Raw genomic sequence first — 16,010 nt, 5'->3', positions numbered from 1 at the left:
GGGGGGGGGGGGGGGGGAGCTCAATGAGCCAGTCATTGAGTTCATGTCAGAAATAATCCTTGTGTCCCTTACTAGGGAACCCACTTGAATACTGAGCTACCATGGGCTACATCCGAGCAGGGGTTTTAGGTTATATCCATGCTGGGTCCTTGGTTGGAGAAACAGTCTCACAGAAGACCCTTGTGCCCAGATATATTTGCTCCTTGTGGGATGCCTGTCCTCTCCAGGTCATACTAATGCCCCCTTCTTTCATATGATTCCCTGCACTCTGCCAAAGGTTTGGTTATGAGTCTCAGCATCTGCTTTTGATACACATACCCGTTCTTAACTCTCCCTTCCTAAGTGCTCTGGGTAGTCCCCAACACATCCCTGTCTACATTCATGTTCTCTCTTTATTATTTCTTTGTAAATCATTGAACCCAGTTACTGGAACCCTGGCTGATATTGTGGGTTTGATCTTCTGAAAGCCTCACATAGGTAACCATGACAACAGTGAGTTCATGAATGCAATCGCCACATCATGCGCAAAAGCCAGTATCTCATAGCAGCCTTCCCATCCTCCCGCTCTTAAAATCTCTCTGTCACTACTTCCATGGTATTCGCTAAGACATACGTGCATTTATACAGATGTTCCACATAGGGCTGTGCACCCAACAGTGACATATTATCATGGCTTTGACCACTTATGAGTCTCTTTTTAATTGCTGCCCATTGTAAATGAAGCTTCATTGACCAAGAATGAAAACCTGGGTACAATTCCTGGGTATAAACATAAATGCTTAGAAGACAGTTAGATAGCTTGCACGTTTAGTAAAACAGTAATAGGTTCACCCCTAGGACCTCCTGAGTATTAGGTTTTAAATAAAATGGGATTTGACTGGACTTGAATTCCCTTCTCTAGAGCAGGACTCAAATCTGGGTTACCCCATAACCTTCATACGACTATTGTACCAGTGGACATATCTTTCCTAGCATATCAGTGTTGTATCATGTAGGAATTATGAGTTAAGTGATACCAATGACTTTTTCCCTCCAGCAGACTGCACTATGAAAAGTGAGTCAGAAGGGAGGAAGGTTTCAGGCCAGTACCCACTTGAGTTTTTATGATCTGTAGACAAACTGTATTGCATCTCCAGCAATAGGGTCTTATTTATTTACCAAGAGGTATAGCAACAGTTTGTGTTGTTTTAATGACATCTAGGACTTCCCTGACCAGTAACCCATACAAAGCTATCTCATAGGCGGCCCTAAGATTTTCATGTAGTTACCCATGCTTTCTGGAGAAAGTATTGTCCATCCAAGTGGGAACAGAAATTCAAATGTTTAAAATTGCTTTTTAATTACCTTACAGAATAGTGGGTTTCTGTGGTGGGGGGATACATTCTTATGTTTTTTTTTAATTCCCTTCTGCTTTCTGACCTCTCCACCCTATCCCTGCTTAAACTTTTAACCCAAATATCTCCCTCTCCACTTTCATATCACACCTGGTCTACTATTTTCTCATACACTGTAGAAATTTTTCCTCCCCATCTCGTGGGCCATTTCTAGTTTCCTGACTTCAGTAGGCACTCCAAGTTAATCACACAAATCTAGATCCACATATTAGAAAAAGCATGTGGTATTTCTCTTTCCGGACCTGGATTACCTCGTTTAGTGTATTTTTCGGTTCTGTCCTCTTTCCTATAGACTTCGTTTCATTTACAGTTGAATAAAATTCCGTTGTGTACATGAACCACATTTCATTATCCATCCACCAGCTGATGTATATCTAGACCGATTCCATTTCCTAGCTCTTATCAATAGTGCATCAATGAAAACATATGTGCATATAGAAGGATGTGGAGCCCTTAGGGTATATGTTCAGGAGCAGCATAGCTACATCTTATGATAGTTTTTGTTTTGTTTTAGTGTCTGTACCAGTTTATACTCCCACATGTGGGCTTTGCTGGATTGGGTTGAAGTCTGTTGTCTCTGTATAGCCATTTATTTGTACTCAGTCTATGATGGTATGATGGTCTATGATGGACTCCCTTTTCTCAGCAAGGCCCTAAAAATTCCCCCTATCCCCCTGATATGGGTAACTCCAAGTCTTGTAAGGAGCATCCCCCACCTCTCATGGCAGATTACAAGCCAGACCCTTTCTTGATAAGAAAATTACTCTAGAAGCATCTAGGAATTCCCAGAAGTGCCCCACCCTGCTAAGGATCTTAGTCTTCAGCAGCGACCTTCAATTGCACTTGGAGATTTTCTCTCATTGTATTCTCCTTCTTGTGACAGGACCATGCTAGTGCATGGAAAACGAGGTGCTGCACCACCACATATAAATCAAGTATCCCTGACCTCCTGACCCCAGTGAATCAAACACATGCACCCTACAAATTTCTTCCACTGCCCTAATTTCAAACAAAGGTGCTGGGGGTGCATGCATGCTGCTGCTAACTGGCTGCATGGTACCATCTGCCATGACCGCCTGAGATTTCCTCATTCGGCCTGCACCTGCTGGCCAAATGAGGAAATTCACCAGGCCTGGGCCGGGCCTCACCAGGCCTGGGTCTCTGCTACAAGCTGACCAGGCATGGGCTTCCACCAGCACCTCTACCGTACTTAGCACAGCAGCTTAACCAAGAGCCACAGTACTTTGGTCTTGCCATGGGCTTTAGAACACCGGAGCTTGCTTCCATTGCCACTGGCAATCTCATGCTAAAAGAGCTAAACTGTAACACTCTGTGGAAAACCTTTTCCACACCCTGGCCTAGCACATGGTCTTGCTCTAAACCGCTCTAGCTGCCCCTGAGAGAAATGGAACCCTCATTCTCCATCCAGAGATGAGCTCCAGGCCCACACTGAAATCCAGGTCCCCGCCAAACAGAGAATGCCACCAGCAACAGAGGATCTGTTTCCTTTCCCCACATTCTCACCAGTATTTGTTGTCGTTTGTTTTCTTGATGATACCTGTTCAGATCATGGTGAAATGGACTCTCAAAGATTTTAATCTGCATCTCCTTGATGGCAAATAACATTTAATGTTTTTTAAAGGTAATATTTTTAACCTTTTGTTTTCTTCCTTTGATAACTTTCTATTCAGCCATGGCCTATTTTTATTAGGATATGTGTTTTCTTGATGTTTGGCTTATAGTTCTTTGCATATTCTAGATGCACTCTATTGGACATATACCCAGCAAATATTTTCTTACATATTCTATAGGTTGTCTTTTCCTTTGAATGACAGTTTCTTTTAAGATACAAAGAGCTTTACAGTCTCATGATATAATCATTGCTTTATTTCCTGAGTGGTCAAAATTTTCTTTATTCCCATATCTTCATATACACCCTACTTTTTCCTCTAACAGTTCCAGTGTTCCAGAACTTATCTTGAGGGTCTTGATCTATTTGGAGTTGATTTTTTTTTTGTAAGGTGAGAGATAAGAAGTTAATTTTTTGACTGGTTTTTCTACCTTCACTTGTTGAAATTTTCTCCCCAGTGTGTATTTTTGGCATCTTTGCTAAAATCAGAACTTCTGTGATATATATATCTGCATCTACTATTCTATTCCATGACCCATGTGTCTGTTTTTGTGCATGCATTTTATTTTTATTACTATGGCTCTGTAGCATAACTTGAAATCAGGTGTAGTGATACCTCTAGCAATATTCTTCTTTTTTTAAGGATTTCTTTAGCTTCTGGTAGTCTTTTGTGTTTCCATACAAGAATTTTAAGATGTTTTTATACTTATGTGAATACCATCACTGCAATCTGTATTTACATTGCATTGAATATGTAGATTGCTTTTGATAAAATAGCCATTTTTACAATACTGGCTTTTGTTGTTGTTGTTGTTGTTTTGTTTTTTTCAGTCATGGAAAAGTCTCCCATGTCCAAGTGAATCTTTCTCAATTTCTTTCTTTAGGCTTTTAAAGTTTTCATTATAGAAATCTTTCACCTCTTTGGCTAGGTTACCTCCAAGGTATTTTTAAAGGCTATGGTGAATGAGAATGCTTCCTTTAATTTTTTTTTCAGTTTGTTGATCATTTGTACATGAGCAAGTCAATGATTTTCTTGTGTCAATTTTTTTTATCCTGACTAGTCCATCCAAATGCTACAGAATGCTCATGTTTCTCAGCAGCCTATGGAACTTTCTCCAAGTTATTTTTTTAAGTTCTTTCTATATACTAGTTACTAACCCTCTGTCAGAATTATGACTGGTAAAAATTTTTTTTACTATGTAGCAGTTTTGTTGTTTTTATAAACTCCAGTGGCAGTGGTGTCCTTTTCTGTGCAGGAGCTCCTAATTTCATGAGAGCCCACTTATCAATTGCCAGTCTTAACGCTAGTGCCAGCAAGGTCCTGCTCAGAAAGTCTTTTCGTGTGCCGGTGAGTTTAAGTACATTCTGTACTTTCTCCTCTATTAGAGGCAGGCTATCGGATCTTATATTGAAGACATTGATCCACATAGACCTGAGTTTTGTTCAAGTTAGGGAGTGAGGAGTATATTTTATTCTTCTATATATTAACTATCCAGTTTGACCAGCGCTGTTTTTGAAGATGCTGTTTTTCTTTTTTCTCCAATGTGTATTACTGTACTCTTTGTCAAAAATCAAGTGCCTGTAGAAGTGTGGATTTAAATGTGAGTCCTCTGCTCTATTCACTTGACCAATGAGTCTGTGTCTATATGCCTTTTGTGTGTAGATTTTATCTCTTCAGAGTAGCACATATATCTCTGATTTCTCTACTGGTACTTTCATAGGATTTTTGTCTTTGTCCCCGTTTGTTCCACTTCCTCTGCCTTATCTTCAAGCTCAGATATTCTGTCCTCTTCCTAGTCCATTCTATTGGTTAGACTTTTCACAAAGCTGTTTAATTGATTTGTTGTGTTTTATTCATTTCTCACATTTCCCCCTATTGACTTGCCAGGAAAGACACAAATTTAAATTACCATTCTATATCTGTGAAGGAGACACCATGATGAAGACAAGCTATAAGAGGGAGAGTTCAAGCGGGGGATTGTCTAAAGTTTCAGAAGGGAAGTCCATGACCATCATGGTAGGGATGTGGCAGAAGACATACAGGCATGCTCTGCAGAATCATTTTACTTTGATTTTTCTTCAGCATGTTTCTTTGTGGAATTCCTCATATCACTTTCCGTATTTCATCTACTTATGTTTTGAATCAGGAGTTTATTTTCTTTGAACATACTTATAATAATTCTTTTGAAGTCTTTGGAATTTTATCTAACTAAATCTCACTAGATGCTATTACTACATAGTTAATTTTTGCAAAAATTGCATTGTCTTGGGTTTTGCGTTTTTTACATTAGTATGTTGGAATTTATACATCTGATGTTATTTCTTTGCTTGTTTTATTTTTTTATTTAATAATGTTTTCAGAAATTCATACATAATTCCTGCATCTATACCACTCTTAGTCCACCCTTTTCCTCCACAATTCCTCACAAGTCCCCTCCCAAATTTATGATGTCTTCCTTAGTTATCATTACATGTGTATCATACATATGTGTGTGCATAAGCATATATTTGTATCTACGCATACATGTGTTTTATATATATAGCCTTCTGAGTCCATTTAACTTTACATGTATATACATGTGTCCAGGGCTGACCACCTTAGATTGTCAACATATGTGACAGTTTGTCCCTGGAGGGGACAGATTCTTCCTCTCTTGGCAAGCATTGACCACATGTAGCCCCTCAGACCATGTGAAATCTTCCCTGCTCACACTGGCATGTCAGCTTGTGTCGTAATTATGCTGCCCCTGCGCAGACAACCAAATTGGTGATAGTTCACGGCTTCAGCTTCCCTGTCATGTTTCGAAGACACCGTGTCATAGCAGACAACCTGCATTTTTGTTGTTGCTGTTGCTGCTGTTGTTTATCAGGCATATTCTTTCAGTTGACATATTTGCTCTGTTCCTGTGGAAACTGAATGCTGTACAGTTGAGTGTGTGCTCTAGAAAACAGCTCCTCAGCCCAGAAGCTCTGGGTGTTAGATGCAAACTCTATGTTATTTCTTGCAAGAGCTGCTTAACATTATCGTTATGCAAACGTCATACTAGCTAATTACCCTCAATGACTGTTAAAGGGTAAATATCCAGAGATAGTGTAGTATACTCCAGGTTTAGTTAGTAAGCTTAAGAGTGGAAGGGAGGTTGGGGAGTAAGAATGAGTTAAACATTAGGTTAACTTTGAAAAGGAAGAAGCTGAGATGGATAAAGTAGCTCCAAAGGGAATTTTGGATATTGTTAGATTGCACAGATTTTAGAGAATGCAGAAGCCATTAAAGATTATAATTAAGAAGAAAATATGAGGAGAGATGAAAGGTTGAAGGAAAGGCACAGGAATAAGACGTGTATGTGTGAGATGTAGCTTATAGTAATCAGAGTAAAGAAAATTTAACAGTCCTAAGATCTAACTGAATACTAGACAAACAAAAGCAAAACCATCATGCAACATACATCTATAAGGAGAAATTGACTCTCACACACACACACAATAAATAAATAAAAATTTTAAAATGTAAAGAAAGAAGACTTGTGAAGAAAATTGCTGGCATATCTGTGTTGAGTTACGGGTGATGGTCTCAGATCCCTCTGGCTCTCCCAGGCTCCATGTGGCACTGTGTGCAGGAGGGCCTAGTAGGGGCCTTTGGCCTCTGCTTCCTCTGTGTTCTTGAGATTCTGGTGTGGTAGCTCTCTGAACCCCTGCACTACTCTGTGGTCTCCTCCTGATCTGCAGTTAGAGGGGTAGCATTTCTCCCTAAGTTCTACTGTCTGCTGGGCAGCTTTTCTCTGTAGGCAGGCAGCCTGGTGTGGAGACAGCTTCCTGCTGGGCTATGGCTATCACCTTTCTGCTTTGTTTCTCTCCCCAAGGTCTCCTCCAGCTTAGTAAGTTTATTTGCAGACACTGGCTCTTTTTTGGGTAGAAGTTTTTTGTGTCTCATCTTTACTTCTTTCTCACACTCAGTTTCAGTGGTGAGGCTTCCAGTCTGTCTGCCATCTTACTCAGAAGCCGAGTATATGGTTGTATATGTTTGGTAGAGAAACAATGGACCTTTCTCCTTGGCATCTTGTCTTTGCCTTTCTGGAGGATGAGGTGAGTTATTTGGCTCCATCTAGTGTTCCCACCAAGATGTGGTGCTTGTCCATAGGCTCCAAAGTGCTGACTAAAACCTCCAAACTGTGAGCAAATATGTCTCCTTGTTTTATAAATTGTATTATGATAGTAATAAAAAGCTAACCGTTCTGACTTTGATTTGCTGTAACCAAATGACTGTGGTAATCAACTTGAGAAGAGGAAAAGCTATGTTGGGCTCAAGGTTTTGGCAATTTCTGTCTGTTGTAAGTTGAACTCACTACTTTAAGCCCTGTGGGAGGGCAGGGTGCCATGGCAGTAGCAGTTGGTGGAATAGCCTGTTTACCTCATGGTGGTTAGGAAGGGAAAAAAGAGAGAGAGAGAGAAAAAGATAAACCAGGAGCCCAATGTCCCCTTTGACCACATGTCCACAGGATGCTGACTTTCTCTCAGTAAGGATTTCATCACCTCTCAGTAGCACTTCAGGCAGGGGACACAAGCCTTTAACACATGGGCTTTCATGGAATCCATTCAATTTGCCACCAGTGCGTACAGATCAATATACTGCTCAAGAGTCTAGAAAAGACATTCTGAGCAGAAGAAATACCCAGACATATTCAAAGATTTCAGAGCCACTGACAGAGTAGGGCTGGTGTCAGTTTCTCTAAGTGCTCTACCTTCATAGCCTTATGAAAACAGAAAGAAGGAACGAAAAAAAACTCAGCTTCACAGAGCTTTCCCACTATCCTGACCTGTTAAAGAATCTTAAAAATGAGAAACATTGAGTCACAAAGTAAGTATTTCCAGATCTCACTATGAACATGCGGACTCAAAATGTCTCGCAGGTGAAGAATGAGGACATGTTTAGTGACGTTTACAAGCGATCATGCTGCAGGCTGCTAGAACTGCCTGAGGCAGGCCGTGAAGCTCCATTTGAAATTTCACCATTTTCTCTCTTGGCTTTCAGATTTAAAAAGAATATTCAGTAGGAGTGTGAAGAGTGATAAAAGAATAGCACTAGGGAAAAAAAGCAACACTCTCTTAATGGGCAGTGAAACAAAACAGGTAGAAGCTGATTACATGAGGTGAAACACTAGAACTCATTGGCACAGGAGACAACTTCCTGAACAGAACACCAACAGCACAGGCTCTAAGAGCAACAATCAATAAATGGGACCTCATGAAACTGAACAGCTTCTGTAAAGCAAAGGACACTGTCATCAAAACAAAACGCCTGCCTACAGATTGGGAAAGAATCTTCACTAACCCTTTATCTGACAGAGAACTAATATCGAGTATATACAAAGAACTAAAGAAGCTGAAAAGCAGCAAACTGAGTAATCCAATTAAAAAATGGGGAACAGAGTTAAACAGAGAATTCTCGACAGAGGAATATCGAATGGCAGAGAAACACTTAAAGAAATGCTCATCCTCATTAGCCATCAGGGAAATGCAAATCAAAACGACCCTGAGATATCACCTTACACCCATCAGAATGGCCAAAATGAAAAACTCAAGGGACAACACGTGCTGGAGAGGTTGTGGAGAAAGGGGAACCCTCCTCCACTGCTGGTGGGAATGTAAACTGGTACAACCACTCTGGAAATCTATCTGGCGCTTTCTAAGACAATTAGGAATAGTGCTTCCTCAAGACCCAGCTATACCACTGCTAGGTATATACCCAAAGTTTGCTCAAGTACACAAAAGGGATATTTGCTCAACCATGTTTATAGCAGCTTTATTTGTAATAGCCAGAACCTGGAAACAACCCAGATGTCCATCAACGGAGGAATGGGTACAGAAATTGTGGTATTTTTACACAATGGAATACTACTCAGCAATCAAAAAGGAGGAAATCATGAAATTTGCAGGCAAATGGTGGAATCTAGAAAAGATCATCTTGAGTGAAATATCCCAGAAGGAGAAAGACAAACACGGTATATACTCACTTATATAGACCTATAAGATATAATAAACATAATGAAATCTATACACCTAAAAAAGATAATCAAGAGAGCGGACATGGGGTAAGATTATCAATCCTCGTTTTGAAAGACAGATGGGATATGCATTGAACATTGACAGGAGTTTACTGAGCGCATTGGAAAGACTCTAACTAGCAGTGTTTTCAAAGCAAAGACTCATGACGAAACCTCTGGCAGAGTACAGGGAATCATAAGAAAGAAGGGGAGTTAGACTGATGAGGAAAGGATAGGAGCTCCACAAGGACCAAAGATATCTGGGCACAGGGTCTTTTCTGAGACTGACATGCAACCAAGGACCATGTATGAATGTAACCTAGAACCTCTGCTCAGATGTAGCCTGTGGTAGCTCAGTAACCAATTGGTTTCCCATACTGAGGGGAACAAGGACTATTTCTAACAGGAACTCAATGGCTGGCTCTTTGGCCTCCCCACCCCCCAAGGGAGGAGCAGTCCTGTTAGGCCACAGAGGAGAGCTTTGCAGCCAGTCCTGAAGATACCTGATAAAACAGGATCAGATGAATGGGGAGGAGGTCCCCCCTATCAGTGGACTTGGCAAGGGACAGGGTGGAGATGAGGGAGGGAGGGAAGGACTGGGAGGGAATGAGGGATCGGGACACGGCTGGGATACAGAGTTAATAAAATGTAACTGGTAAGAAAAAAATAAAAAAATAAAAAAAAACAATAAGTGGGTGCAGTGGCTCCGGAGCCAGCTCAGTGAAGAAGAGGACTGGCTGCTCTTCCAGAGGGCCCAGGTCTGGTTCCCAGAGCCAATGTAGTTACTTATAACCACCTATAACCATGGTTGCAGAGGAGCACGTGCCCTTTTCTGACCTCTGAAGTTACCAGACAGGCATACAGTACACAAACATACACGCATGCGAACAATCACACACAGAGAATTTTAAAAATAAAAACTGTAAGTTTTCTTTAAGAAGAAATGTGTGTAGGACATAACTAAAATGGCCAAATTTAGGGATAAAGAAGTGAATGTAAACATACTTTTCTAACGTTAATGAGAGTCAAGACACATTACTTGTTTCCAAATCTTGCCTGTTGCTTCAACCTCTTTTTTTTTCATTTCCCCTTTCCTTCTTTTCTTTCCTTTTTTTAAAAAATTATTATCATTTACTACAATTTATTCAATTTGTATCCCAGCTGAGGCCCCCTCCCTTCTCCCAATCCAACCCTCTCTCCCTTTTCTTCCCATATGTCCCTCCCCTAGTCCACTGATAGGGGAGGTCCTCCTCCCCCTTTATTTGACTCTAGCCTATCAGGTCTCATCAGGACTGGCTGCATTGTCTTCCTCTTTTGCCTGGCAAGGCTGCACCCCCGCCCCCAGGGGGAGGTGATCAGAGAGCTTGCCACTGAGTTCATGCCAGAGAGAGTCCCTGCTACCCTACGAGGGACCCCACTTGGAAACTGAGTCTATGGGCTACATCTGAGCTGGGGTTTTATGTCTCCACCATGCATGGTCCTTGGTTAGGGTATCATTCTCTTCAGAGCCCCCAAGGCTCAGATTTTATGACTCTGTTGGTCTCCTTTTAGAGTTCCTATCCCCTCCAGGTCTTTCTATCTCCCCCTCTTTTGTAAGATTCCCTGCACTCTGCCCAAAGTTGAGTCTCAGCTATTGCTTCGATACCTCAATCAGTAGAGTCTTTCAGAGGCCATCTGTGGTAGACTCCTGTCCTGTTCCCTGTCTTCTCCTGCTTTCGATGTCTATCGCATTTGTCCTTCTGAATGAGGATTGAGCATCTTCCCTAGGATCTTCCTTGTTGTTTGGCTTCTTTAGAAGTATAGATTTTAATATTTATCTTGTATTATGTAGCTAATATCCACTTATGAGTGAGTATATACCATGTGTGTCTTTCTGCTTCTGGGTTACCTCATTTAAGATTATCTTTTCTAGTTCCCACCATTAGGGGAACCCTCCTCCATTGCTGGTGGAAGTGTAAACTTGTACAACCACTTTGGAAATCAATCTGACACTTTCTCAGAAAAATTAGGAATAGTGCTACCTCAAGATCCAGCTATATCACTCCTAGGCATATATCCAAAATATGCTCAAGTATACAACAAGGACATTTGCTCAACCATGTTTGAAGCAGCTATATTTACAATATAGGTGGAAACAACTTAGATGTTCCTCAGTGGCAGAATGGATGCAGAAATTGTGGTACATTTACACAATGGAATACTACTAAGTTATTAAAAACAAGGAAACCATGAAATTTGCAAGCAAACCTCTTTTTTTTATAAATAAGTATGGGTAAAACATGAGGTAAGATTTTAATTGGGGATGGGAGAAACATCTCAATACAGGAGAGGGAAAGGGGACGAAAAAATAACTCTAAGAATGGCTGAAAAGAACATTGGGGATAAAATTATTATTTATTTACTTAAAGTTACATATAATACATATAATTATTCCATATATATATATATATATATATATATATATATATATATATATATATATATATATATAAACAGAGAGAATGAAATCATCCTTTGGGGGCTAAAAATGCAACAATGCTCTTCCCGAGAGCGATAGACTATCTAACCCCAATACCAGGCATGAGAAACAAACTTTTGAAATGTTGGTCGGGAGAGTTGAAGAGACTCCCAAAATAATACAGGCTGTTGCTATCGCCTCTGGTTGACTTCTAGAGGTTTCAATGGCTGAAGACACTGTGCACCCAGACACATAACCCAAAGAATCTAAGCTGGATCTGACCTGAAATCCTTCTCCCTGGGTGCTATCTTTTATAGTGCTGGAAGATGCTATGCGAACTTCCAAGGTGGGAAAGCAACCCACCTTCTTCCCCAGCTGTGACAGCACGAACCACAACAATGGCTGGCATGGCATGATAATCCCAAGGGCACTGATATATTAGCAGTAACCAACAGCTCTCTAAGTGGACTTAAGACCCACTCAACAGGAAAGGAACCATGCCTGCTACTAGAAACCTAGCGAACCACCCATGCCTAGTGAGGTCCTCTAACTACTACCACTTAACTAAATCAGTGTAGTGCCTAACTACACTTTAAATGTTCTTAAACCCCCGGGGAACTGTAGCTCCCACCCCTCATCAGGGAAACTTTTCTTTGCAACAGCCAGAGAACATTACAGAAAACTACAGCAGACCGAACATAAAGGACAAATGATCGGGGGGAACCCACCCACAATGGATATCTCGGTAGCACGACTCCTAAGATTCAGGGAACATGGAGGAAGTGGGGGCCAGAAAGACTGTTAGCGCGAGAGGGCCAGAAAAATCTGCTATGAAATCGTGTCTCATAGAAATGACAGTCTCCAATGCTTGCCTAAACAAGACTTTAACAAGGACAATTCCAGCAGACACGCTAATGTAAAATGGGGAATATCACGGGGCCCCACAAGTAAAAAAGAACTATCTACAACTAAGGAATTCTGAGAGAGAGAAAAACAATAATCATAATAAACATCACAACTGCTTATCTAATACAAAGTGGTCACCTTTTGAAATCATATACATACAGGTAACAAACACTATGATGGGTTATATATATTTAGTCACATATAAACATTTATTATTGTTACATACATATATATATATATATGCTATATTATTGTTACATGTGTTTGTTTGTGCAACAATAACGACCAAAGAAAAAGAGGCCATAATTTCAAGCATGGGTACATGGGAGGGATCGGAAGGAGAAAAGGAATTGGGAAAAAAATGATATAATTACATTTATTTTAAAATTTAACTTTTAAAAAGTAATGTATGTAATTCGGAAGCAATGGTTAGTTAACTTTTTTGAGTAGTTTTCACAACTGCTCCCCACCCATCCCTTGACAAATAATTAAAGGAAATATTTTAGTGCTATTGCCACTCTTACAAAAGTAGCGGGAAATAAAAAAACAAAACAGTAGTAGATTAAGAACTAGTATCTAAATATTATGCAGGTCATTGTAGTAATCATCTGTTTCAGAGGGGGACGCAGCTGGAACCTAAGGCTGGAAAAATGTGTTTAGCCCGTGCCCAACTGCTTTGGCTTTTGACATCCTAAAGATGAAATACACTCCATGGATCCAAACTCAGCCCTTTCTGTAGCTGTGTATGCTAAACCCATAGACTGCAGTGCAATCTGATATGGCAGAGAAATGTTTCCTTTCCTTCCTGTCTTCTCACCACAGTGCTGCTCAGTACCTGCAGCCCGAAAAATAGTTGGCTGTCACACTTGTTTGTATGTAAAGTGTGTGTAAACACAGAAGGTAAACAAGAATGAGTTCTGTGAACTCACTAAAAGAGAAACATCAGCCATGCAGTTGTTGGACAGGGAGCAGAAAACAAGAGGGATGTGGCCCGTGCTGCGCCCCCCCCCTCCAGTTCTGTCAATCCTGCGTATTTGATATTGCGTGGCTTGAGGCTCTGTCACAGTTTCCTCATCTGTCAAGTGGTGGTCAAGGTTCATATATGAAAGAGCAGAGCTAGCGTTTGTAGTATTTGGAAGAGTGTCAAGAGTTTTGGGTAGATATGTGTTACAGCCTCACCCGTGGGCAATAGGCTTACTTGGCTGCCTCCATGTGAGAACTGTTTCCAAGCCTGGCTTATAGTTACCAAGTCTTCCCTGCTACTACTCATAGACACTTGACTGGCTTCACTTATACTGAACCAAATTATCAAAATAAAATCAATTCCAGAGATCTCCATTAGCAAGACAAATATGAACATCCTGTCCGTGACTTCCTGGTGGCACTCGCTATTCCACGATCCAGTAAAGACTGGTGCACATGCGTTGTTTTGACGTTAGTGTTTAAGCATCGTGTGAGCCCCATAACACTTTGAATAATGTTAGCCAGCTACTAAAGGTACACCATAGCCTCCAGCCATCATAGCAAGTTGGTTATTCTGCAAGGTTTAAGATATGATTACTCATATGGAAAATTAGTTTTATCATCAAGGGACTGTCCTATTTAATGACAGCATTACTCAAAGTCTTTGAGGGATAAACAAATTGACCATGAAACACAAACATTTGTTGTGGAGATCAATGGCAGAATCCTCGCTGGTTCCATTTAGAGGAGTTTGATGCCTGTCTTCAAAGGACTAGCAGCTCTAGCACAATACATACTTTGAAGCAGGGTGCTTTGTCATTCCCTGCCTTAGGCCTGCCTGCTTCTGGCATACATTAGCAAAGCTTGTCTCTCTCTCTCTCTTTTTTTTTCCTTTCTTTTTTTTTCTTTCTTTCACAATGGAAGAGGTTTGCCTTAATGACCATTTCTATCCCATGAGTGCAGAGCTTTTCACACAGCTTAGCCCTGGTACTCCACTGTACTGAGACAACTTCATTAATAAAAGGCGGATTCCGTGGGAGCCTTTGTAGCTACATTATGGTGTTTGTGTCAGAACATTGTGTACCCCACATCATGATGATGCAGGCAGGCCAGCATCATGACAGGAAGAAATACAGCAGCAAATTAGCTCTGGCCGGGATGGCTTTTCTGCTTCTTTCTGGCAGAAACTGAACAATGACCGGCACTTCCTCTGACTTCTTCCTGAGGGGACCAGAAAAAGGGGCTGGTTCTTTATCATGTGTGCTCAGTCGGTCAGCCTAATATTTCCCCAACCACCTCTAGATCTTAGCTGCCATGTCTTCTGTAAGAAAAATATTCCTCTGGTGTGTACTTGATGAATCTAAACTCTTTGGAACACAAGCTTTTATGAAATTAGACATCATCAAGTGAGGCAATTGTTCACTCTCAAACAGTCTTGAAACTGCTCAGCGGCACTTTGCTTGTGGGTAAACAAGTCTCTTTTTTACTATTCTTCTTACTTCATTCACTAATTGCATTACAATTGAGGAAAACTAGAGAGGGCGTCATAGAGACTCTGGAACTAACACCCTTTCTTTTAATGGCCAAAGAGAACACTCAGAGCTGCAAGAAAGCAGAAATAGCAGAGTTCTTTCAACTGGAGAAGGAATGTAGGCACTATTCTATCCCGTGTTGGCAGTGTCTCTTAAAACAATTGTTTCCTGACAAAAGCTGAAGCCACGGTGAAGATGGGTTGGGTATACTAGCTTCTCTCCTCGAGGGTGTGTGTGTGTGTGTGTGTGTGTGTGTGTGTGTGTGTGTGTCAGAGGAGTGAGAGAGAGAGGGTTTGTATACTACCAATATTTCTTTTTAATTTCAGGGTTTTTTTTCCTCTAGATTAAGATGATATCTATATAAAATTTGCAGTGATAATTCACTTACAAGTTACTGAGATTTTTGATGTGTTTTGTGAATCCCTATGCTCTGTGGCAGGGGCATGGAGGTCCTGAATGGTGTAAGAGTGGAGAAATCGAGCAGAGCACAAACAAGCTAAGTGAGCACACATGCATTCATTTCTTTCTGCCGGATGTGATGTGGCCAGCTGTTTGACGTTCCTGTCTTGCCCTCCTCACAATGATGGAGTTTTCCCTCTACTTGTAAGTTAGAATAAACACATTTATTCCATATGTTGTTTTGTGTCCTGGTGTTTTATCACAGAAACAGAAATTAAATTAAACTAGGGCCAAAATGAGGTGACAAACACCCCCAAAGTTGGATACAATATCAGATAAAAACTATAGAAGGAAAAATTAAGTTACTAAACTAATTCTTGAGTTTTCATTTAGTCACAACTTGCTATTGTTCATTCTGGTACTAAAGTGAAGTTTGTTTCTTTGGCATGCATATTGTTTTCTGGCTTGAATTGACCCCCATATCTTCAGTGGATCCACATACTGCAGTGAAAAGAGAAAACAGAAAAAGGAATGTGGAGAAAGGTAAAGAGTATCTCTTGTAACTGACACTACAATTGGAGAAGAAAAAAAAGCAAAATAAATACAAGATAAATATTGCAGCTTAGTGTTAGCTTATGCTATGGAAATATTGGTAAATACTTCTCTACTGACTTGCCTCATCCAATA

This window comes from Psammomys obesus, unplaced genomic scaffold (genome assembly GCF_907164565.1).
Source record: "Psammomys obesus unplaced genomic scaffold, mPsaObe1.curated_primary_1811, whole genome shotgun sequence".
NCBI lineage: Eukaryota > Metazoa > Chordata > Mammalia > Rodentia > Muridae > Psammomys > Psammomys obesus.
Note: the sequence above shows the minus strand (reverse complement) of the source record.